A 24,592-nucleotide genomic window follows, 5' to 3' on the forward strand; every position below is an offset into this window, starting at 1 on the left:
CCTGGGAATCTTTTTAAAATCCTGATTTCTGGGCCTCATCCTCCAGAAATTGTTTCTTTGTTATGGGGTGGGGCCACAAAGAAACAGAATTTCTGGAGGATGAGCCCCAGAAATCAGGATTTTAAAAAGATTCCCAGGTGATTCTAATGTGCAGTCCAGGTTGAGAACAACTGGCTTAGAAGGAATTGGTTTGTGGGGCTTATTCCAGGGCCTGACACTCCTATGGTCTCTGAGATAGAGGTGTCCTGGGACTGTCCAGCCGCCCTTCCAGTCCTTGCACCTGGGGAACTTGAAGAGACACCAAGCCCAGAACCCTAAGTCCAGGTTTATGGTCATGTGAGTGGTCCCTCCTTTCGGCTGCCAGGAAGTGGATGTGATAGGTCCTTCCAAGCATAGTTTCCAGAATGAGCCAATCGGAGTGAAGACTGAGCTGACTCAGGGACCAGCGAGTGTCCTTTTTTTTTCTTACCTAGGAACTGCTAATGATGGGACAGGATTCAGGTCTAGAGGGATGTTGTGCTGACTGTTCTGCAGGTGATGAGAGCAGTGCGAGATATAGAGCAGTGGAGGCAGGTGATAGGAACCAGGCCATTAGATTCCCTGTGGGTGCATCATGTTGAACAATGTGGATGTGAGGGAGGTGGTAGAAAGACTAGTCATAGTGAGTGTGATGGTAACTGACCCAATGTCATGAGGAAGGGAGAGGGTAAGAGAGAAATACATTATAAAGGCGGTGATTTGAATTTTGGAAAGAAGCTGATTAGGAAACAACACATCCTTCCCAAGGCATATTTTCTGTTAACTTTGGATTTGAGCCTCTCGAAAGAAGTGGTGTGAGAGAAATGTAGTGGAAAGAATGATGTGCAGCAGGTACTACAATGTGAAGGCCTCAGCACTTTGGGATTAGGGTGGGAAGGGTGAAGTGTGATTCCATGCTTTTGGTGCCTTGTAGAGACAATCTAGGGGACTACAAAAATATTGCTTGACAGGATCAGCGTCAAAACACTCACACTCCCTTTTGGGCCAACATGTCTTCCAACCTATGTTCATGACACCCAATGTGTTGAGTAGAGGCAGTGGGGCCTACGTGTCTGGCTTAGAGCTCAGGTATCAAAATGTTTTTATCTGCCCTTATTGTTGGTGGAAGGCACAGTATCAGTATGGATACAAGGAGAGAGTGATTTTGATGGGACCTAGGCCTAATATCTTCTCAGATGGAGTAGTAGAGGGAGCAGATGGATGGGGAGTATGATGAATGTAAAATCATAGGAGAGAAGCTGAACTGTCCCCATTAACAGGATATGATCTTTGATGACTTGGCCATTACCTTCTCTCAAGAGGAGTGGGGGCTCCTTGATGAGGATCAGAAACTTCTGTACTGCGATGTGGTGCTGGAAGTTTTTACACTTCTGTCATCTGTAGGTAAGACCTTTACATCTCTCCTATTGTCCTGAAATGATGGCCTCTGTTCCTTTATTCTGCAGGTGTAGCTTTCTCTCTCCCACAGCCAGACCATGGGCTCTGCCAATTTTCCCCATTATCTTGTCAAATGCCCTGTGGCTGCCAATCCTAAGCTGTGTGGAGAGCCCTGAGCAATGGACTCCACGAACATCCCTAACACCAATTGCCTCAAAATGTGCAGGAATATCTGGGAGTCAGGAGGCTTAGAGGGAGCCTCATGGTTTCCACCTGCTCTTCTTCTCCCTGAGGAGGTGACTATATCCAGATCCATGGCTTCCATTTCTACCCCTTCCTCTAGCTAAAGTTTCTTTGTGACTGTGCCAGGTTATGTTCTTCACTTACATGAACCATGGCTGTTCTTGTAAGACCCTCCTTTAATTGTTGTTTGTAATCTTCACTTCCCTGAATACTATTGCAAGCTGAATTACTCTGGGCCAGTACAGGCTGCTCACCTCTGCTCTGTTGCATTTCATTAATACTCAGAATATTTCTATTTTATGTATGTGTGCAGGGAGAACCCTGTTTTTTTTTACACAGGATGAACATGCAAGGTATTCTCAGAGGAGGCTTGGCCCTGTTGAGTGGTAGCTGGGGAAAAGTATGACATAAGGGAGGTGTACAGATCATACAAGGAACTTGCTCATTTCCAACAGTTTTGACATGAAAATGACACTGGCAACACCTCATTTCTACCTCATCTTTCTCGTACTTGACACTTTGCTAACTTATCTTTTCAACTATGACTTCCTGGATTTACTGCTGCCTTCATCTTCCTGGTCTTTTTGCATCACCTGATTTTTTGCATTGCTCTCCCTGCAGTATTCTCAGACATTGACCTGCCAATGTGTCATGAGGTGCACAAACATGCTTAAATGATTCTTCAATATAGCTACAAAATTACTGAATTTTACTGTGAATGAGATATAACCTACCTCCTGCATAGTTTGCCAATGTCACCAGCAGACAAGCCATGCTGAACACTGTTAGATGAAGAATGAGCTGGAGATCTGGCTTCTCTTCCATGTGGTGCTTGCCATGTTTGTGTCTTATTTCTGGTGAGATCTTCCCTGCTTCATGATATTCAGAGGCCCAGAGCTTCAGCAGCCTCTTCTTAATCTTTCCAGCACATCTCTTATTCTTAGACAATTGAATGGAATGAATGTATTATGTGTAACACACTTTTGCAATGGGCCTTCCCCTGTCACCACAGTAAACATGCGGTTCCTCACCATTTCTCTGTTTTCAGGTTGTTGGCATAAAATGGATGAGAAGAAGGAGCCTACTAGGCAGAGTGTATTTAAAGGAGAGTCACAGGACAGGGCTTCTAAAATGGCTCCAGCAACCCAGAAGACCTACCTGTGTAAGTGGTGCTTCTCAGTTTTAAAACATATTTTGCACCTGACTGAGTCACAAGCAGCATACTCTGAGCAGAAAGCCTTCTTCAGTGACACATCTGTGAAAGACTTCTTTTTAAGTGCAAAATGTCACCAGAAGCAAAGAGATTCCAGTGGAGAGAAGCCCTGGAAAGAAGATATGGACAGGGTCTCGTTTGTGACCAGGTGCAGCTTCTATTTAACATGGGTGCTTTCAACCAGTAGGGAGGTTGGCAAAGACTTGCCAGCCATCTCAGATATTCTCCAACACCAGGCCACAGTTAGCACTGAGGAGCCACACAGTAGCAATGACATTTTCCAGGAACATCCCAGTGCAAAAAGTCATCACCAATATGTTGAATGTGAAAAAGCTGCCAACAGCAACCAGAAAGTTGTTCAAAATCTGGATGTCTCCTCTGGAGAAGTAAATAATGAGTGTAACAAATGTGGGAAATGTTTCACAGGAAAGTTTAACCTCATTGAGCACCAGAGAGTGCACACTGGAGAAAAGCCCTATGAGTGCAGTGATTGTGGGAAATCCTTCAGTTGGAGGTCTAAACTCAATCAACACCAGAGAGTTCACACTGGAGAAAAGCCTTATGAGTATAGTGATTGTGGGAGGTCCTTCAGTCGGAGGTTTACACTCAATCAACACCAGCGAGTTCACACTGGAGAAAAGCCCTATGAGTGTAGTGATTGTGGGAAGTCCTTTAGTCAAATTCCTACACTCAGTCAACACCAGCGAGTTCACACAGGTGAAAAGCCCTATGAGTGTAGTAATTGTGGGAAGTCCTTCAGTCATAGATCTACCCTCATTAAACACCACAGGGTTCACACTGGAGACAAACCCTATGACTGTAGTAACTGTGGGAAGTTATTCCGTCATAGATCTACCCTCACTACACACCGCAGAATTCACACTGGAGAAAATCCCTAGGAGAGTGGTGATTGCCAGAAAACTATACTATTCAGTGAAAACTATACTCTCGTTGAACTTCAGAGAGTTCACACTGGAGAAAAACCTTACCAGTGGCGTGAAATTGGGAAATCTTTTAGCCAGGCACCTGAGACTTCACTCTGGAGAAAAGCCTTCAATGTGTACAGAATATTTTATTTTACTCAATCAGAATAACAGTAGTGAAGGAGACTCTTTGACACCTATTTACCAAAATGTAAACTCCTTTTAATGGAACACACACTCTGCTACACTCCTCATAGGTTTCAGAATCAAGTGAGGCTTTAAGGAGCTGCATGCACTTGCTAACCTGCTTGAGCCTACTACCCGATTGATGTCACTGTGAGTACTTGTGGCTGGAGTAATTTCACCTCTACCACCTGGCTCACCTGAACAGTGTGCATCAGTCACAACCCCTGCAAGCTCAGGGAAAATGAATTATGTGTTATCACTTCTGCCTCATGAATAATGAATACTGAAGTTTTGGCAGGATCTGCACTCCTTTCTTTCTGACTAGGGAATGGACTGAGCCAGGGTTTGTCCAGAGCACCCATGCTCAGCTAGCCAATGCCAGCTGTTTCAGGGACATGTGGTTCTCACAATATGCTGTGATGAATGGGTTCAGGTTCTAATTCACCAACCTGCTAGCAACTTGCTGTATACTGCTCTGATTTATGATCATTTAGTAAAAGTGTTTTTGCCTTTGTACTTTTAATTCTGTTAGTTCTATCCACTGCCTGGATGATTTGAATGCAGAGTTGTAACCTGACTGCATGTAGAAGTGAACAGATATTGTGGGGATCCCAAACTTTCTGTGATTTAAAAGGGACCACATGATGGCCTAAAATCACTCTTTTTTTTTCAGTGTCACACCAATAAATTTAATAAAAATATACTTTCAAAATATGTAAAAACAAAAAATGTGAGTGAAAAATGTTTACAGTCTAGTGCAGCAATGCTTATGTGAGGGGTTGTGAGGAAAAATGTGTATTCTGGTTGCCTGAAGCTTTACTGAATGAGAATATGTGTGAACATGCAGAGATATAATTAGTGACACTATAGAGAGGCAAAAAAAGTAAAAATTCCAAGTGTGTATTTTTTCATATTGCTCTTTCCTTGCCCCCCAAATTATCACTTCCTGTTCCTGGATTACCCTTGTTATTAGGAACTCTAAGCCATGTGTGGCACCATACCTCCACTTTCAACCATCCTTCAACCACAGATCCTGCCGTAGGTCCCTCAGCCTCTTGAAGTGACAATTTCCCCTAAAAGTGTTGGGTGTTCCTAGCTTCATCCTTTTTTTCATTTTGCTTACCCTCATCCTCAGACAGATGCCTCCTGCTTTTATTTTTATCACTCCTCACCTGAGGACTTTCCATTGATTTTTAGAGAGAGTGGGAGAAAGAGTGGTGAGGGGAGAGGACAGAGAGGGAAGAAAGAGAGAGAGTGAGAGACATCAATTGGTTGCCTCCCACACAAGGGGACTAGAACCTGCAACCCTTTGGTGTGTGCAGTATGTATTGAGATGATGGTACACTGCGTGTTCATGATGTTTCCTTGAGATGTACATATGAAGCCAGACAACCAAGGGTTCCAGGTTGCCTGTCCTACTTGAGCCAATAAAGCACAGACAGGGTGGAATTGTATATGAGCGTTGATTCCAATAATGCCGGTGGTATGGGAGAGCAGCAGGTCACGCAGGAAGATCTGCTCTGTACCCCACTCTCCCATAAGCCAGCGAGCGGGCTGTACGGGGAACAAGGACAAAGTTTCCATGGGGAAGTGGGCAAAAGGAGTAAGGATGGGTATAATGGTCACAGATTACAGGCAATGTGGGCAGTGTGGGCTGGGGGTTGCAAAGGGCAGGGGGCATCCAGGACTCCATTGTTTCCTTTCCTCAACAAGGTTGTTAATCTTTCCATGATAGTGGCAGCTCCCACATGGGGAGGATGGCAGCATTTCCGGTGAGCTCCCAGGTCCTGCATATAACTCCCAGCCAGGTTAGAATGTGCTTTCTTAAATCAGAACAAACAATTATGGGTAACAGAGCATGAGTAATGTTTCTTATAATTATTTCTTATACATAATAAGTAGTCCCAAATATTCTATTTCTGCCACTGATGTGTACACTTGCCAAACCTGTAGCTTTAGTGTGTGTGTGAATGGAGTTCCATGCAATGATTCTTATTTACTTATTTATCTATTTTATTTAAAAACCTGTATGGTTTTATTGACATCTCCTCAATTAATTCAACTTGAAAAAAAAGAGGGAGACAGAAAAAGATATAATGATTCCTGAGGTGTCCTGTTAAAACTCGCTTGTTTTTAAAGTCCCAGCCCCCAAGTTTGTCTAGAACCATCTCAGGGGCCAGGCATGGCTCCTCCGACAAGGATTCATTTGGGAGGGACTAAGGCACACCAACCTGCTGGTGACTATCAAATTGTTTCACCTCCAAGTGGGCTGGCAGGGCCCCTCTTCTGGACACCGCCTTATGCAGATGTTCCAAGAGCCCCTTCTGCCAAGGTCACTCTGTGCAGCCTCCCAGGTGTCCAGCGACTGTATCTTACTAGAGGGCAGGCTTCTGGGCACCCACACCAATTCCTGGGGTGAGAGATGGGACCCCCAAGGGGACACCAGAGGGTTGGAAGGGCAGGGGCAGGTGTGGCTCAGCCTGGGGTGGGCAGGGACAGGGAAGAACACATTGTCTTCTCCATCACCCCTTGGGAGATTGCCTATGCAGCTGCCTCTGGCCAGGGTGCACAGACTCACAGGGAAACATACAGACACCTCAGGCACAGAAATACACAGGTACAGAACACCCCCATCTAAGATGGTCACTCAGGTGCAGGGCTTATGTCCAGGTTCACCGAGACCAACACTGTAGACACAGGCAACAACTTGAGGGGAACACACACACACATAAACACACACACAATCAGGAACACCTAAAGGGGCAGCAAATTCACACATACAACCAACACGCCCACATGCAAATAAACACTCCTCAAATGATGAGTCAAACACTCCTCAAATGCTGAGTCAATGTATCTTGAAGGAAACATTGAGAATTAAGGTGCTGCCCTGGCCAGATGGCTCAGTTGGTTGGAGCATCATTTAATTTATTCCCCAGACCCTCAGAAAAGATTGAGGGTTCAGTTCTTGGTAAGGGGATATAGCTCAGTTGAGGAATCCATACCTGCTCAGGGTGCATAATGGAGGCAACTGATCAATATTTCCTCATTTCAATTTTTTTTCTCTGTCTCCCTTCCTCTGTCTCTAAAATCAATGACCATATCCTCGGATGTAGACTCAAAATGTATTAAGGAGTTGAGATTTCAAGAACATCCCATTAAATCCAGAGCAATCTCTCTAGAACAGTCATCAGAATCATCTAAACCCAGTGGAAGACTGTCTCCTTTTACCTAAGAGGCTGAGAACATCGATATCATGGATCTCAGGAAGATCCCACACTATTAGTTTCATTGTCATAATCTTCTTCTTGCTTATATTTAAGCATTAAATTCTCATGATTTCTGAATAAAGTCATCACTTAATTTTTTTAACGTAAGTTAATCTTTGAGAGATAAAAATGAACTTACCCCTGGGAAAAGGCAGTTCTGAAAGATTCCAACATGGCTTTAGGGAGATAGTGGGGTGGATCGATCCCATGGTGAGCTAGAAAGTGTGCGTTACATAGAGAAACCAGGTTTCTAACCTATAAAAACACTGCCAGCAGCACAGGAAGCAGGAGCCAGCCAGCTTGCAGCCTTTCATAAAGCAGAGCGGCCCCTGGAGACCACTTGGAGGCTGATGGCGGGTTTCTAAAGATGGTTTCTTGAGAAAGACATATTGAAATGTCTAAGGCTCCGCATTATCTCAGATATGGTTTCATTGATTGCACATCCTGCCCTATTTTTGTGACCTGTGGCCTGACCTTCTGAAATTCTGTGGGAAGTTACCATCATTGCTGCCTCCTTGGAAAGTTCTGTAGTGGTCATTTTCCTCTGGAGCACTGTGCTTGCGGTGAGTATACGAAGTACCTTACAGACACACTTTAATAATAAAAAAGCAAGTTGTTTAAGCCCCAGGACCTTCCCTTTGCACTCAGTCCTGAAAGGTTTCCTCTGGACACAGAGTTTGCTGGAGGTGCCCACAGCAGCCCTTCCGAAGGCAGCCCGGGGCTGAGATAAACTGTGAGTCTTCCCGAGGGAAAAGTGAAGTCCTCACCCAGCTCCCACAGCCCAGCCAGGACCCCACCTTCTGATCCTGGTTGTTCAAACCAGCCACAGGGCCGCCCTTCAGCTCCCAAACAGGCCTGGCTGCTCCCGGAAGCCCCTCCACCTGGACTCTGCCACCCCTTCCCAGACTTGCTTCGGAAGAACCCACCGACTACCCTGGCTCCACCTTCCCCCGAGCTCCCACCATCTGTCCCAGCTCTCCTGCCCATGGTTTGTGGGCTGTCCCCCACTAGAACCCCAGTTCCCAAAGGAAGGAGACTCTGTACGTCCAGAGTCTGGAAGAGGGAGGCTCAACAATGCCATGGCCTCAGACGCTACAGATCTCATGTGTGCCTGCCCTTGGCTGGTGTCCCTCCATCCAGCCTGATTCAAGTTCTGGTCTCTAGAGCCTTCCTTTCACCCACCCACTTAAGAACCCAGGCCCATGGACTGGCAGTAAATGCCCTCACCAACCATATTCAACCCACAGCCCAGCAGCGCACTGTCCCCTAGAGCTCAGGGCTCATCACCTCAACACAGCATCAGGGGTGTGCTCTGCACAGGCCAACCTAGGGAGGGGGGACACTAGCCACAGCACATCCCTACAATGTGCTATGATGTAAAGGCCAAGCCCCTCCTTCTAGAAACCCTTGTATTGCAGAATGTTCCCGCCATTAAAAAACACAGCACCATTTCCTGGAAAATCCATGGTACCTCCAGGACCCTTTAAGGACAGGGCTTTATTTTTAATTAAATCAAAGTGGGAAATGACCCCAAAAATGCAAAAACAGAGACTCAAATGACTCCAGTGGTGCTCAGGGCTGTGTGTGTGGGATGGTTGTAGGCAGGACTTTCCAAAGATGAACCCATCAGGAGACCAAAGAATCAGGAGGTGCCCCCCATACAGAAGGAGGTGCAGCCGCAGTGGGTCAGGTGACTTGGAGATGGGGAAGAGCAGGCTGGAGAGAGCACCGAGTGGAGACAGACGGTGCCTGGCCAGCTCCTCTCAGGCAGACACAGAACCCAAATTCCTACCAGGCCACCTGTTGGGCTTCATTCTGCCAACCCCTGGGATGGACAGACAATATCCCAACTGCAGTAGGAACATCCCCAGCAAAGGCAGGATGGAGTGAGGAGGGGGGCGCTGTGCAGGCAGATGACTCATCTCAGGGCAGTGGGCGAATGGTTCTCTCTCTCTCTCTCTCTCTCTCTCTCTCTCTCTCTCTGTTAATCCTCAACTTAGGATGTTTTTTCATGACTTCTACAGAGAGTGGAAAGTAGGGGTTAGGGAAAGAGAGAGAAACATTGATGTGAGACTCATTGGCTGGATGCCTTGCCCACGCACCCCAAGTGGGGCTGGGGATCCAACCTGCAGCCCAGGAACATGCCCTTGATTGGGAATCTAATTGCCCACCCTTCATGTGTGCGGGATGACCCTCTTACGATTGAACCACAATGGCCGAGTTGGGGTGGATGTTTACCCCATAAGGAAAGATCAGGGCCATTTTCTCTTAGTAGTTTGATGAAGATCGATCACCTCTTTTAGTTGCTAAACTTCAACACACTTCCATCACACCAGAAGCTCCCTTGGCTCAGCAGCCAGCAACCCTCCTGCTGGGCAGACGATCAGCCTGTGCAGGTCAATGTTGGAAGCGATTTATTACAGTGGAATGGGTGGGGCCTTCCTGGATCACAAATTTTCTTGGAGCTCAAGCCGACTCCTAGGTCAGGTCCATTAGTAACTCATGCAGCAGAGCTTAGTCCATTTCCTACTAACCATGGGATAGAGTGGCCACCAGCCTGGATTTGGACTAGAGAGGGCCTCAGAGCCACATATAAGGACCCAGCACCAACTCTCCCAGACAACTGCTCACTGCTTTGGCTGCCCACACCCATCTGGCCAGCTGCCACTGTGGCTCCCAGCCTTGACACCTGAGAGCAATCTGGGCTCCTCAACCACCTGAATCTGAAATAGCCCCACCCCAACACCTGGCTGGAGGGTGCAGAGACCACAGGGGCTTGTCCAGGCCCAGAGCTTCTTCTGGCTGCTTTGATTTTAGTTCCAGGGAACACACTGACGTCATCATTTCTTGTGGGTAACTCTGTAGCTCACCCTGGTTCCCTATCTGCTACACTGAAAGCAGAGGCACCTCCCTCATGTTCCCTCAGTCATTTCCTGCTCATGCTCTGCCCTCATGAAACCCTGGCTTCTGGTCACCATGGGGTCCCTGGGCTGTGCAGGTGTTCTAATGTGCATGGATTGACAGGGTGAATGAAACAAATATATTGATTTTAGAGAGTGAGAAAATGGGGAGAGAGAGAGAAACATTTATTTGTTCTTCCACTGATTTTAAACATTCCTTGGTTGATTCTCCTAATTGCCCTCACCTGGGATGCAATCTGCACCCTTGGGGTTATCCATATGAGACTGTGACTCACTGCACAATCCACACATGGCCAGACATACATGGGATTTTAAGCAAAATAACCCACTAAGGTACCTGAGATTAGATAGACAGGAGAACCACCTTGATGACATATAATGAGGAAAGTCTATAATATGATTCATGGGTTTTCATCAGTGTTTTCTTTACATGGAAATATTTCAAATATGCTATTACAAAGGCAAAATATTTCATTGCATCAGTTATTCTGTATTCAGAGAAAGAAAGACTGAGAAGGGTCAGATGAATTTGGTTTCAGGAATGCATGCATCTATGGAACCATCAAAAGCATATGTTTGAAAAAATGTACATTTAAAATGATTGTACTTTAATAAAACTTTTAAAAATGTATAAAACTTGCCACTTCCCAATTATTTTATTGTTTATAAAATTTCTTGAGCATATTTGTTGCTACTGTATCAGTACATTGGAAAGAGGTATAATGATGTGCTACTAAAATCTTATCATATCCATGTTCGATACCATCATTTTAGCAGTTTATCACTGACAATGATGAGAATATTTATATGAGGGAAAATGACAAATACTACCAATCTAGACTTCGCTTAATGTATTATTGAATGCTTAGACTTAAAGAGTATGGGTAATGTTAACAATGCAGACTGAACTTATAAGTATATCGTATACTAGTAAGTGGGCCTCTAATTCTACATAGGATAGAAATTGAGAAAAGTAAATTTTCTTCTAGTATTCAAAACCAATAGTTCTTATGGCAGAGAAGTCACTCAAATCATTGAGGAATGAGTGAAATTCAAACATATGTGTTAGATGCTGCACTGTCCTCCTCTTGGTTAAAATAATAAATTCATTTAAAAATAGTAAAAGATTCTGGAGAGACAATGAAAGAGATTAAGACATCGTAATAAATGCAATGAAATAAGATCACCATAAAAAATTCTTAGGAAATGGAATTAAATGAAAGCCAGGTAACACTAGACTCATTTCAGGGGCTAGTATTTACAAAGGTTAACCATTGCATGGGCTGGCAGATTTGTAGAAAAACTGGAATATTTATTAATGTGGGTGGGTGGGAAGGCAAAAAAAAAAACCACAACAAACAACCCTTGACTTTAGATCACATTTCTGCATATCTTAAAATGTAAAACATTCCCCTATATTACAACATTTTGATAAATAAAACATATAACTATATAAAGAACTAAACACAAATATTCCCAGCAGATTTATTTATAATACCACAAACCTGGAAATAATTAAATCATAGAGAGGTCAATAGATAAAGTGGTTATCCATAGAACAAACACAGTACTACTCAGCAATAAAAATTACGTATTTACATAAGCATTAGTTTTGAATCTCAAAATAACCGTGTAGCATGAAGAAAAACAGTATTTATGAAAGAGTATACACCTGGTAGTGCCTATAAAATTATAAAAAATATGAACTAATTTATTGTAAGGGAAGGAAAATTAATGACTGCATTGAGGGCTAAGGAAGGCAGAAAGAGACATTATAAAAGGGTAGGAGGTAAATGTGGGGTGTGCCAAAAGTAGGTTCAGAGTCCTTGTTATGAAATAAAATAAATAATAAAACAAAAATATACTCTGCCCTGGCCAGTAAGGCTCAGTTGGTTGGGCATCATCTTGTCCAGTGAAAGGTCACTGATACCATTCCAGGTCAGGGTCCAGGCCCCACCTCAATGCCCGGTAGGGGGCGTGCAGGAGGCAAAAGATCTACATCTCTCTCTCATATCGTGTTTCTCTCTGCCTCCCCACCCCCTACACTTTCATAAAGAAAACTGAATAAAAGTATCTTTTAAAATATTTTGAAAAGAATCAACTCCATGTTTTGCATACTCACAACCATAAGACTACTTCTGCACTAGCATCTGTATGAGTGACAGATAAGTTTATTTCACATGTGACAGTTTCACAGCTTTATATCTGTGTCAAAGGTCACCAAATAGTATACATCAGAAAAGTGTGCTTTTTTGCATGTCAGTTCTCATTTCCTGGGAGGAACAGCCTTGCCTCAGTGGCAGCAAATATTGGCAGCAGCGAAGACTATTGCCCTCAGAACCAACAGGAATGCTGACTGGTCACTAAGACACAACCTGGGATGAATTAGGGCATTACCTTCCTCTAGCTTCCAGTCCTTGCCTGTTGAGCAGCTACCCTGAGGTGAACACCCTTATAGAGGTTAGAAAATCCCACAACACCATTAGGTAATTGTTTTCTGCCAATGACTTCAGCTACAGGAAACAGTTCTGAAAGTTGTGAGAAAGCCTGTACACAGATCCCATAAGCCACAGACCCTGGAACCACTTGTGGATTTACTTTCAGAAGAGGCCCTTTTCATCTAATTTACTGAAATCTCTTCACGTCCCTATTGAAACAGTGTTTCTGTCCTAATAGTGGCTCCACCTCAGAATCTTACAACAAATGACACCAGTGCATGAAATTTCCTACATCATAGCACATGGCTCCTTTGCAGAACCTGCAGAAGAGTTACCCTAAACATTGCTGAGTCTTATGTAATACCTACTGCGAACAGAGAATATAATTCATATTGTTCACAGAAGCACAGCAAAGGCCTCCTCTTCAGGGTGACCTTCGACCTCACCAAAATAGAGGCACCAGGCTGCAAATTAGAACCACCAATGTCCTGCATTCTTTCTTTCAAGGCCTTGGGCAGCAATGCAGAATAAGCCAATATTGGACCAAGAGAGATTTTCTGCCATCATGCTGCCCTCACAAAGCACAGAAAGTATGTTATTCCCACAATATCTCTTCACTTCTACATGCAGACAAATCACAACTGTGCTTTCAAATCATCCCACACAGTGAATAGAACTAACAGAATTGAAGGTACAAAAGAAAAAACACCTTTACTAAAAGACCATAAACCAGAGCAGGATACAGCCAGCGGTTTACAGGTTGTTGAATCAGAACCTGAACCTATTCACCACAGCATGTCTAGAGAAGCACAATGTCCCTGAAGGAGGTAGCGCTTCTTAGCTGAGGATGGGTGCTCTGGACGAACCCTGGGTCAGGTCCATTCCCTAGTCAGGGGAAAAGGAGTGCAGATCCTGCCAAGACCTCTGTGTAGTCATAATTACATCAAGTAGAAGTGAAAAGACATCATTCATTTTCCCTGAGCACGCCGGGGTCTTCACTGATGCACACTGTTCAGGTGAGCCAAGTGGAAGATGTGAATCACTTCAGTCACAAATACTGGCAGTGGCATCAATCGTGAAGTAGGCCTGGGCAGGTTAGCAAGTGCAATGCAGCTCCTAAAAGCCTTCCTTTTACCTGAAACTTAAGAATATAACAGAGTGTATGTTCCCTTAAAAGGGCTTTGTATGTTGGGAAATGGGTGTCAAAGTCTCTTTCATCACTGTTATTCTGAATTAGAAAAAAAAAACAAACCTGCACATTTAAGTCTTTTCTCCAGAGTGGACTCTTAGGTGTCTAACTATGCTAGGTTTGCATGTAAAAGATTTCCCACATTCACTACACTCATAAGGCTTTCCTCCAGTGTGAACTCTGTGGTGGTTAATGAGGTGAGACCTCTGACGGAAGGTCTTTCCACAGTCACTACACTCACAAGGCTTTCCTCCAGTGTGAACTCTCTTATGTCGAATGAGGTTAAACTTTTGTCTCGAACATTTCCCACATTTGTGACACTCATAATTCACTTCTCCAGAGCCGACACCCAGATGTTGAACAACTTTCTGATCGTGACTGGCAATTTTTTCACATGCAACACACTGATGATGACTTTTCCCATCAAGATATTCATGAGATACCTCACTGGCACTATGTGGCTCCTCAGTGCTGGATAATATCTGAGATGGCTGGCTTGTCTTTGCCAACATTCTGAATGGTTGAAGGCACCCATGGTAAGTAGCAGCTGCACCAGGTCACAAACGTGGCCCTGTCCATATCTTCTTTCCAGGGCTTCTCTCTGCTGGCATCCCATGGCTGCTGGTGACAGTTTGCACTGAAACAGGAGTCTTTCACAGATGCATCAAGGAAGAAGGCTTTCAGCTCAAAGTATGCTGCTTGTGGCTCAGAGTCAGGTGCAAAATATGTTTTAAAACTGAGAAGCACCGCTTACACAGGTAGGTCTTCTGGGTTGCTGGAGCTGTCTTAGAAGCCCTGACCTGTGACTCTCCTACAGATACACTCTGCTCAGGAGGCACCTCCTCCTCATCCATTTTGTGCCAACAACCTGAAAACAGAGAAATGGTGAGGAACTGAATGTTGACCTTGGTGACAGGGGAAGGTCCATTGCAAAAGTGTGTAACAAATAATACGTTGGTTCCATGCAATGGTATGAAAATTAAGATGTGATGGAAGGATTAATAAGAGGCTGCTATGAGGCTCTGGGCCACTGAATATCACAAAACAGAGAAGCCCTCACCAGAAATGTGATACAAAGATGGCAAGCACTCATGGAAGAGAAGCAGGATCTCCACCTCATTCTTCTGCTAACAGTGCTCAGCATGGCTTGTCTGCTGGTGACGTTGGCAAGATGTGCAGAAAGTTGGTTATGTCTTATTCCAGTAAAATTCAATAATCTTGTAGCTGGTGATTGAGGATCACTTAAATATGTATACATACCTCATAACACAAGTGCAGGTTAATATCTGAGAATACTGCAGAGAGCGCAGTGCAAAGGATCAGGTGATGCCAGAGGTGACAAAGATGAAATTAGCCAAATCCAGGAAGTCATAAATGAAATGACAAGTCACCGAAGTGTCAAGTACGAGAAAGAAAAGGTAGAAATGAGGTGTTACAGTTGCACTTTCACCTAAACACTGTACACAGCCTTTATGTCATCTCTCCTACCAGCTGCCACTCAACAGGGCCAGGCCTCCTCTGAGACCATTTTGCATGTTCATCCTGTTTAAAAACCAGGGTTCTCCCTGTACCTTCTACTGTACAAGTTCGTAAAAGGTAAATATTCTGGGTATTAGTGATAGACATCAGTGGTGAGCAACCAGCACTGGCCCAGAGCGATTCGGCTTGCAGTAGTGTTCAGGGAAGGGACTATTACAAACAACAACTGAAGGAGGGTCTTACAGGAAAAGACCATGGTTCCTGTAAGTAAAGAACATAACCTGGCATAGACAGTCATAAAGAAACTTTAGCTAGAGGAAGGAGGTCAAAGTGGAAGCCATGGATCTGGACATAGTCACCCCCTCAGGGAAGAAGAGCGAGGGGGAACCATTAAGTTGTTTGACTCCAAGACACTGCCTGCACATTTTGAGGCAATTGGTGGTAGGGATGGTAGTGGAGTCCATTGCTCAGGACTCCCCATACAGCTAAGCACTGGTATCCACAGCACATTTGACAAGACAGTGGGGGAAATTAGCAGAGCCCGTGGTGTGGCTGTGGGAGAGAGAAAGCTACATCTGGAGAATAAAGAAAGAGAGGACATCACTTTAGGACACTAGGAGACATGTGAAGGTCTTACCTACAGATGGTACAAGTGCAAAAACTTCCAGCATCACTTCGCAGGAAAGAAGTCTCTGAGCCTCATCAAGGAGCTCCCACTCCTCTGGAGAGAAGACAAAGGCCACGTCCTCACAGTCCATATCCTGTCATAATAGGGACAGTTCAGTCCATGGTCAGCTTCTCTCCTAGGATTTTACATTGGTCATACTGCCCACCCTTGACATCCATCTGCTCCCGCTACTCCCCACATCAGAGAATATACCAGGCCTGGGTCCCATCAAAATCACTTTCTCCTTATATTCCTACTAATATTGTGTCTTCCCATACCAACAAAGGCTGCTGTGCAGATAGGTTATACCTGAGTGCTGGAACCCACATGTAGGCCACCCTGCCTCTTGTCAATACAATGGATGTTACCAACAGAGTGTAGGTAGAAATGTTGTTCACAAACAGAGTTGAGTGATTTGAACTAGTCTTGTCAGGCAATACTTTTGTAGTCCCCCCCAAAATACCAAGAACATGGCATCACACTTCACACTTCCGACCCTAATCCCAGGGTGCTGAGGCCATCACTTTGAACTACATGCCACACATAATTCTTTGAACCACACTTCTCTCCTATATCTTCATTCTCAGATGCACAACTTCAAAGTTAATGCCAATATGTCATGAGAAGGACAGGTTGTTTCCTAATCAGCTTATTTTCCAAAACTCTAACTCACCACCTCTGTAATGTATGTCTCTCCTACCCTTGTCCCTTCCTCATGCCACTGGAGATTTTCAAGCCAGGTGACACTGATGTATGCTGTCCCATACCTATTGATCACTGTGTCAGCTCTCTACATCAAATGGCATGTAGGCATATGTATGGCATCTAAGCTCTGGACCTGGCATTTAGCACAACAATACCCCTCTTTTCAGCTATTACCCTAAAATACCCCATATCATGTCATCTAGACATCACCAGAAATGCACTCACCCTTCATTCACTCTTATGTCAATGTCAGGTCCCTATGTCCATGAATTCACACTACATCTGCACATGCACATCACTCTTTCTACCACACCTTTCTCACACATGCACTCCCACAGCCCCAGCCCCCATAGTCATCTCCTTGGCCTCTTACTCATTTCTCAGCAAGTGTGTCCAGCGAGTTCTTGGCATGTTCTACCAAAAATGAAGTACTACCGCAATTCAGATAGTCCACACTCATGGAAGCACCCTTGAATACTGTTATTGTTTTTTCATTCAGACTCACAGATTGAGGATCACATCAGATCTCAGATATCCAGAGGCCACCTCCATTGGTACTGCATTTGATGTCCCTTCCCAGTGACAGCATTTATCCCTCCACTTAACTGTCATACCTGTCCCAGCCTGAATGGCCTTCTACTCCATGCCAAGTGGGTCTCACAGATGATCACTCATACCACTAAGCTAACCCATCAGACTGACAGCAACACTCCAAGACACACCAAGGGTCACAGCAAAATCCTGGCGGGTGTGTTGAGAATAAATACCCATTAGCCCATCTCATCGGTGAATTACTCTTTGGCCTTCAATTCATCTTGTGTTCACTCATCTTTTGGAAGCCTTGGCCACTGCCAAATTATAATATCTCTCCCACCCTCTAGTTGACCACTTCCGTCTCTATTATGTGCTGTGACACCTGACTCCCACAAACTGGGAGCCAAGCAGGAAACCCAGTCCTCAGAGTGACACTCTCTTTCCTAAGCTACTATTATCATCCTGAAATGATTCCAAATTGTAAAGCCATCTACAGCCCAGGATGGTGTGGCTCAGTTGGCTGAACATCAACCCATTCACTGAGAGGTCACTGGTTGGAATAAGCCCTGGTCAGTTCACTTGCCTGGGTTTCCTGCTCAATTTCCAGTAGGGGGCGTGCAGAAGGCAACCGATCCTTGGATCCTGCTCATGAATATTTCTCTGTCTCTTTTGCTCTGCCTTCCTCTCTATCTCTAAATTTAGTAACAACATATTTTTTTAGAAAAAGGTGATCTATACCTCCACTCTGGTCCATACACTCTCCACTACCTTTTTAAGAAATCTGCATCCTGAATTGCTCCTCAGAGTTCCAGACTCTGGTGAAATACCCTCAGTACTATGTTATATACCCTAACAGGCCAATCAATAAATAAATAAATTAATTAATTAATTAATTAAGTTTTTATATCCCCAACGAACATTACTCTACCTATACATTTACCCATCTCAGTTGGTGATGCTTCCATACCTCCAGCTGATAAATCCATGACATCCCATCATTCCTGACTCTTATTCCTCTCTTGCGACCTCAAAATTAGAAATCTGAGTGGCCACACCTAAAACACTAATCCAGAATCTAAGTGCTTCTTCCATCTCCACAGCCACCCTCCTGGGCCAGTTACCATCAAACTAGCATGACTGTATCAACAGCTTATTTCCTAGCCATCCTACTGCCTCCCTCACACCCATATTATTCATCATGCTGCAGCCACAGGAAGTCTAATGAGACCTGGATCAGGTCACCTGCCTCCACTGCTCTATATCCCTCATTGCTCCCAACACCTGCAGCACAGATACCCAAGTAGTCACAACATTCAACTAGACCTGACTCCTGTCCCATTTTTAGCAGTTCCTATGTAAGAAAAAATAAATGGACACTTGATGTCCCTGAATTAGTTCAGCCTTCACTTCAAGCCTTTGCACATTCTGGAACCCAGCCATGGAAGGACCTATTACATCCAATTCTACTGAATTCCTTGCCAAAATCAGGTACCACTAATGTAACCCTAAACCTGGACTTAGGATTCTGGGCTTGGTGTCTCTTCAAGTTTCCCCAGATCCAAGGACTGGAAGAGTGGTTGGACAGTACCAGGACACCACTATCTCAGAGGTCACTAGAGTGTGAGACCGTGAAATAAGCTCCACGTGTAAGTGATTGTGTATTTGCAGGAATCTGTGGAAAGGGAAAGGGCTGTTGAGAGCCTGGAAACCACCTCCTGGGTCCATAGACTCAGGCTGCTCCTTACCCTTGCCCAGCCTTGGGGCCAGGTGATCTAGAGATGACTGCATTACCTCAGGCCTCAAGCCTGAGTGCACACTCTTGACAAGTTCATTATGTTTCAAAGGACTACATTTTCCTGTCCCCAGTGGGTATCTCCTCTCTTCTAGTGTGCTCTTCCTCTGAGCAGTTTTGGGAAAAGTTTACAACCCTGAAGCAGACAATGTCCCTCTTTTTTCACAGCCATCGACTGCCCCAGCTTCCTTGAGAATGAAAGGAAAACTTCTCACACAAAATGTTGCCTCATCTTCTATGCTGCCTTTAGGCACAACACAGGCCCAGGATTCCGGAATCCTCCCAGCTCAGCCACACCAACCAACACCTTATACATTGCAGCCCCTCACCCTCTTTCACCATGTCCCATCGTGTGCCACCCATGAGCGACTCACTATTTTGGACAATTTGACCTGAAATGCAGGACCATACAGGTGCCCACACCGGAGGCTGGAGTATAAATGGTGAGGCCTAGTTGAAGTCTGTAGGAAGAAGGGAGCCTTGGAGACACGGAGGCCTTAGTCCCGCCTGTTGCAGCTTATGAAGCCTCAGACACACCACTGCACAGCAGGGACACTGCACCCGATGCCTAGTCCTAGTCAGGACTCTGAGCACTGAAGCTACTGCCTATGATTACAGAACAAGGAGGTGACAATGACCACCAGGAGAAAGACGAAGGAAGTCAAGCCCAAACCAATGAGCCCCAGAATAATGCGCTGGTCCTGGGCTTTCATTGGCTAAACCCAGCCATCATTAGGTGCATTGCCCTTTGGGTATTGTACTTAACCAGGCCCCACAGGTGGCATTAGGATCTGAGTCACTCACTGATCATTGCAAATATTTGTGTTGGGAAATAACAACTTTAGGTTTCAAGGACTGGACACAGGTTTCTGGGAAGTGTTATCTGCAACTGATCTCTTGTTTTGAGATATTATTTCAGAGTCTGTGAAACAGAATCCTCCCTGAGGTCAAAAGTGTTATTTCAGTTATTCCTGAAGAGTGCAAATCTAAATGGATATATAATTTTTAAGTTTTTTTTAAAAAATTGACTTTTAGAGAGAAGAAATGAGAGGGAAAGAGAGAAACATTGATCAGCTGCCTCCTGCACACCCTCCACCCACTCCCTGGGCATCCAGCCAGGAAATCTGGGCTGTGCCCTCACCAATAATCAAACTGGCAACCTTTGTGTGCATGGGAAGATGCTCAACAAACAGCCACTCTACCAGGCTGATTTTGTATATTTAACATAAATATATCACATTATTAAGAGAAAAAGCAGGCTATGACAAAATATATGTAATCTCATCTTATTAATAAAAACAAATTTGAAAAGATACATAGTCCAAGTTCACATGTTGCGCATTATCAGAATGTTTGTAGTCAGTACACATTGTGAAGCTATGGAGCTAAGAGTTACTGAATGTTTACAACATGTGCCAGGCTCTGGATTCAGTGCTTTACATGCATTATTATTTCATGTAATCCTGTCTGCCACCTGAGGTCATTTAACCATCTGTTTTACAGAGAGGAAATCCAGGCTCCGAGACTCAATGTAAATTGCCTGATTGTAAAGTTAATACAAAGCAGGGATGGGAGTCAAATCCATGTGTCTCTAATAACAGAGTTCTGGCTTCTAATGTGAAGCTCTGCTGCCTCCTAGAACTTAGAATAGGAGATGCATAGCCATTAGGATGGATAGATGTTATTGTGAGTAACAAACAGTCCCAAAGCTTTTAGTGGCTTATGGTAGAAGGTTTCTTTCTTGTTCATAACATGTGCCCACCCTCATTTTCCTTGGAGCAGTTAAAGGAAAACCCACCATGTAGGTACCTGCTAGGTATTATCAGAGATGGGCAGAGAGGGTGGCCATGCTCACTGGTTCCAGGCTTTTCTGTTACAGGTGACAGGCTTCCCTCGCACCACATTTCATTGGTCAAAGCACGTAACAGGGCTGCAGCCAGCTTCAGGGGGTCAGAAGGAAAACCTGGCCTATTCGGTGGGCCCCATGAACTCGACCACACAGTGCTAACCTCTTTCGGGCTGTGCAGGGGTTAAGGGGAAGAGCGGGGAATGGTAGGAAATGACAGTGGAAATCAGTCAAGATGGTTTTCTTTCTCTTCATCCTCATAGTCTTTGTCACCGAGCTTCCCAAAGCCTTCACTGGCAGGATTCAAAGGAGTGAACTTCAATGAGAAGAGTTTGGTCAGATGTCATTGGCAGCAAACTCAACCCACTTCTGAGTGTGGCCTTGTGTAAATAAATCCCCGAGTGCTGCAGTCCACCCACAATTTGGAGGTGAAGATGCACATGTTAGGAGTGTTGATTGGGTACAGGAGTGCAAGCACTAGGCATCTATGTTCTCTTACATCAACATTCGGTCACTACCTTGTCTCCAAGTCTCTATACTTTTTCCATTGACCAGGTGAGTGCTCCATCAGGTGGGGCTGATGGTAAGAATGCTGACTTTAGTATCACTGGTGATCCTGGGTTTCCATTCATTTTGTGTGTGAACCTCTGCTAAATGTGGTCCCTCCATCTGTCTTCTCTTCTCCATTGCAGAGAGAACTGCGCCTAATTCTCCCTCGTGGCAACAGTATTTTCTTGTGGCCATGCACTCCCAGTAGATGACCAGATCACAGAGGTCAGAAAGTGATGCTCTGAGCAGCCCCACACCCCTTCCTCTATTAGATGTCAGCCTGGCTTTCTCATGGGCAATGGTGTTACCTGCTCTCCAGGGTCTGAGATTCCCACAGGACTCTCCCAGCCCTCTTTTGGGGTATCCAGTATCTCAGTTGTAGGGGGGATTTGGAGCCTAGGATTCTTCTCCTTCAGCTTTCTCCCATATGTTCCCTTCCACTTATTCCTTTCCAGGAATCCTGGATCTTCCAGCTCCTCACAGAAGGTTTAGAGTCCTCCCCAAACACACACCTCCACACTCTGTAACTCCTTTCTGCCCTCCGAGTCTTCCACAATTCCCCACCTTTGCTCAGCAAGACCCTTTTCTTCATCCATCGCTGGGGCCTGAGATGGGTCCCCCTTGGGGACAACGTCGGTTTGGATGAGCAGGGGTAGAAGGAGCTCAGCCTGGAGGGTGGGGGAAAAGAACATATTGTCCTCTCCCTCATCCCTCAGGAGATTGTCTATGCAGCTGCCTGTTGCCGGGGTGCATAGACACACAAACTCACAGAGAAACAACAAACACAACAGGCACAGAAACACACAGGTACAGAACACCCCCAGCCTCAGCTGGGCACTCAGGTGCAGGGCCTATGCCCAGGATCAGAGACCAACATTGTAGACACGTACAGCACCTTGAAGGGAACACACAGACACACAAACACACAGACACAAACACCCTGGGCCGCCCAGTCAGTATGGGCCGTACCCCACACACAAGAGACACACAGAGGCACACACCAGAACAGACCTACACAGACATAGAACACTGACACCAAGAGAATACAAACCCACACAGATACAACCAGGAACACCCAAAGGGGCAGCGAATTCACACATACAATCAACAGCCACACATGCAGACAGACCCTCCCCCAAAGGCTAAGTCAAACTAATACTCTGTTTAGAAGGAAACATTAAGAATTAAGTGCTGCCCTGGCCAGGGGGTTAGATCCTTGGTGGGGCATGCCCAGGAAGCAACTGATTGATATTTCCTATGACACTGTTTCCTTTTCTCTCTCTCTCTCCCTTCCTTATTCTGTAAAATAAAAAAAAAAAAACATATCCTTAGTTGAAGATAAAAAATAAAGTGTTGACTTTTCAAAACAAACCATTAAATCTGAAACTATCTCTCTAGAACAGCTATCAGAATCATTTGAACTCAGGGCATGTCTGCCTCCTTTCACCTAAGAGGTTACTAGAATCCACACCATGGATCTCAGAAAAATCCCACACTATTAGTATCATTGTCATGATCCCCACCTTGCTTTTATTTAAGCACTAACTCCTATGACTGTTGAATAAAGTCATCTCTTTATTTTTTAAATTTAGGTTAGACTTTGAGTGTTGAAAATGAACTTACCCATGGGAGAAGGTCATTCTGAGGGATCCAATGTAGCTTTAGACACTGGAGTGTTAGAGTCCATAGTGAACTCAAAACTGTTTTTAAGAAGAGATACCCAGGCCCTAGCTGGTTTGGCTAAGTGGATAGAGCGACCACCTGTGAACTGAAGGGTCCTGGGTTTGATTCCAGTCAAAGGCACATGCTCTGATTGCAGGCTTGATCCCCAGTAGGGGGTGTGCAGGAGGCAGCCAACCAATGATTCTCTCTCATCATTGATGTCTCTATTTCTCTCTCCCTCTCCCTTCCTCTCTGAAATCAATAAAATATTTTTTTTTTGAAAAATAAGAGACACCCAGATTTCTAATGTGTAAAAGCACTGCCGTAACACAGGAAGCACGAGTCAGCCAACTTGCAGTGCTTCTTAAAGCAGGGAAGCCCCTGGAGACCACGTGGAGGCTGATGCCTTGTTTATAAAGATGAATTCCTGAGACAGGCCTCATTTGTGACCAGATGCAGCTTCTCCTTAGCATAGGTGCCTTCAACCAGTAGGGAGGCTGGCAAAGACTTGCCAGCCCTCTCAGATAGTCTCCAATACCAGGCCATGCTTAACTTTAGGAGCCACATAGTAGCAGTGAGATTTCCAATGAATTTCTCAGTGGAAAAATCATCACCACTATGTTGAATGTGGAAAAGCTGCCAGCCACAATCAGAAAGTTGTTCAACATCTGGATGTCTGCTCTGGAGAAGTGAATTATAAGTTTAAAAAATGTGGGCAAGGATTTAGACAAATGTTTAACATAATTCATCTTGAGAGAGTTCACACTGGACAAACGCCATATAAGTGTAGTGATTAGGGGGAAGTTCTTCAGACATAAGTCTAACTTTATTCAACACCAAAGAGTTCAGACTGGAGAAAAGCCATATGAGTGTAGTGAATGTGGGAAGATCTTCAGCCAAAGGTCTACACTCTGTCAACACCAAGAGTTCACACTGAAAAAAAAAAAGTCTTCTGAGTGTACTTACTGTGGAAAGGCATTCCGTCAAAGTTCTCACCTCATTAATCACTTCAGAGTTCACACTGGAGGCAAGCCCTATGAGTGTAGTGACTGTGGGAAGTCCTTCAATCAAAGTCTCACCTCATTATACACTGCAGAGTTCAAAATGGAGAAAAGCCCCATGAATACAGCGATTGCCAGAAATCATTCAGGGAAAACTGCTCTCTTTGAACATCAGAGAGTTCATAGTGAAGAAAAAACTTAAGAGTGTAGTGAATGTGGGAAATCTTTTTACTGCAAATCAAGCAGAGTTAGACACCTGAGAGTTCACTCTGGAGAAAAGCCGTAAATGTGCAGGGAATGTTTTATTATTCTCACTTAGAATAGCAGTGCTGAAAGAGACTCTTGGATACCAGTTACCAAAATATAAACTCCTTTTAATGGAAAATACCCTCTGCTAGGTTCCTTATAATTTTTAGGTACAAGTGTGGCTTTAAGGAGCTGCATTGCACATGCTAACCTGCCCAGGCCTACTACCCAATTGATGTCACTGCGAGTATTTGTGGCTGAAGTGATTTCACCTCTACTACCTGGCTCACCTGTACAGTGTGCATCAGTCACA

General features: G+C 44.7%; 1 pseudogene; it reads left to right on the top strand.

The window, feature by feature from the left end:
- The first annotated feature begins 1,301 nt into the window (after positions 1-1,301).
- Positions 1,302-24,235, top strand: LOC139019309 (zinc finger protein 211-like; annotated as a pseudogene).
- Positions 24,236-24,592: the final 357 nt, after the last annotated feature.

This window comes from Myotis yumanensis, unplaced genomic scaffold (genome assembly GCF_028538775.1).
Source record: "Myotis yumanensis isolate MYYU_CA2020_CCGP unplaced genomic scaffold, mMyoYum1.0.hap1 SCAF_11, whole genome shotgun sequence".
Taxonomy (NCBI): domain Eukaryota; kingdom Metazoa; phylum Chordata; class Mammalia; order Chiroptera; family Vespertilionidae; genus Myotis; species Myotis yumanensis.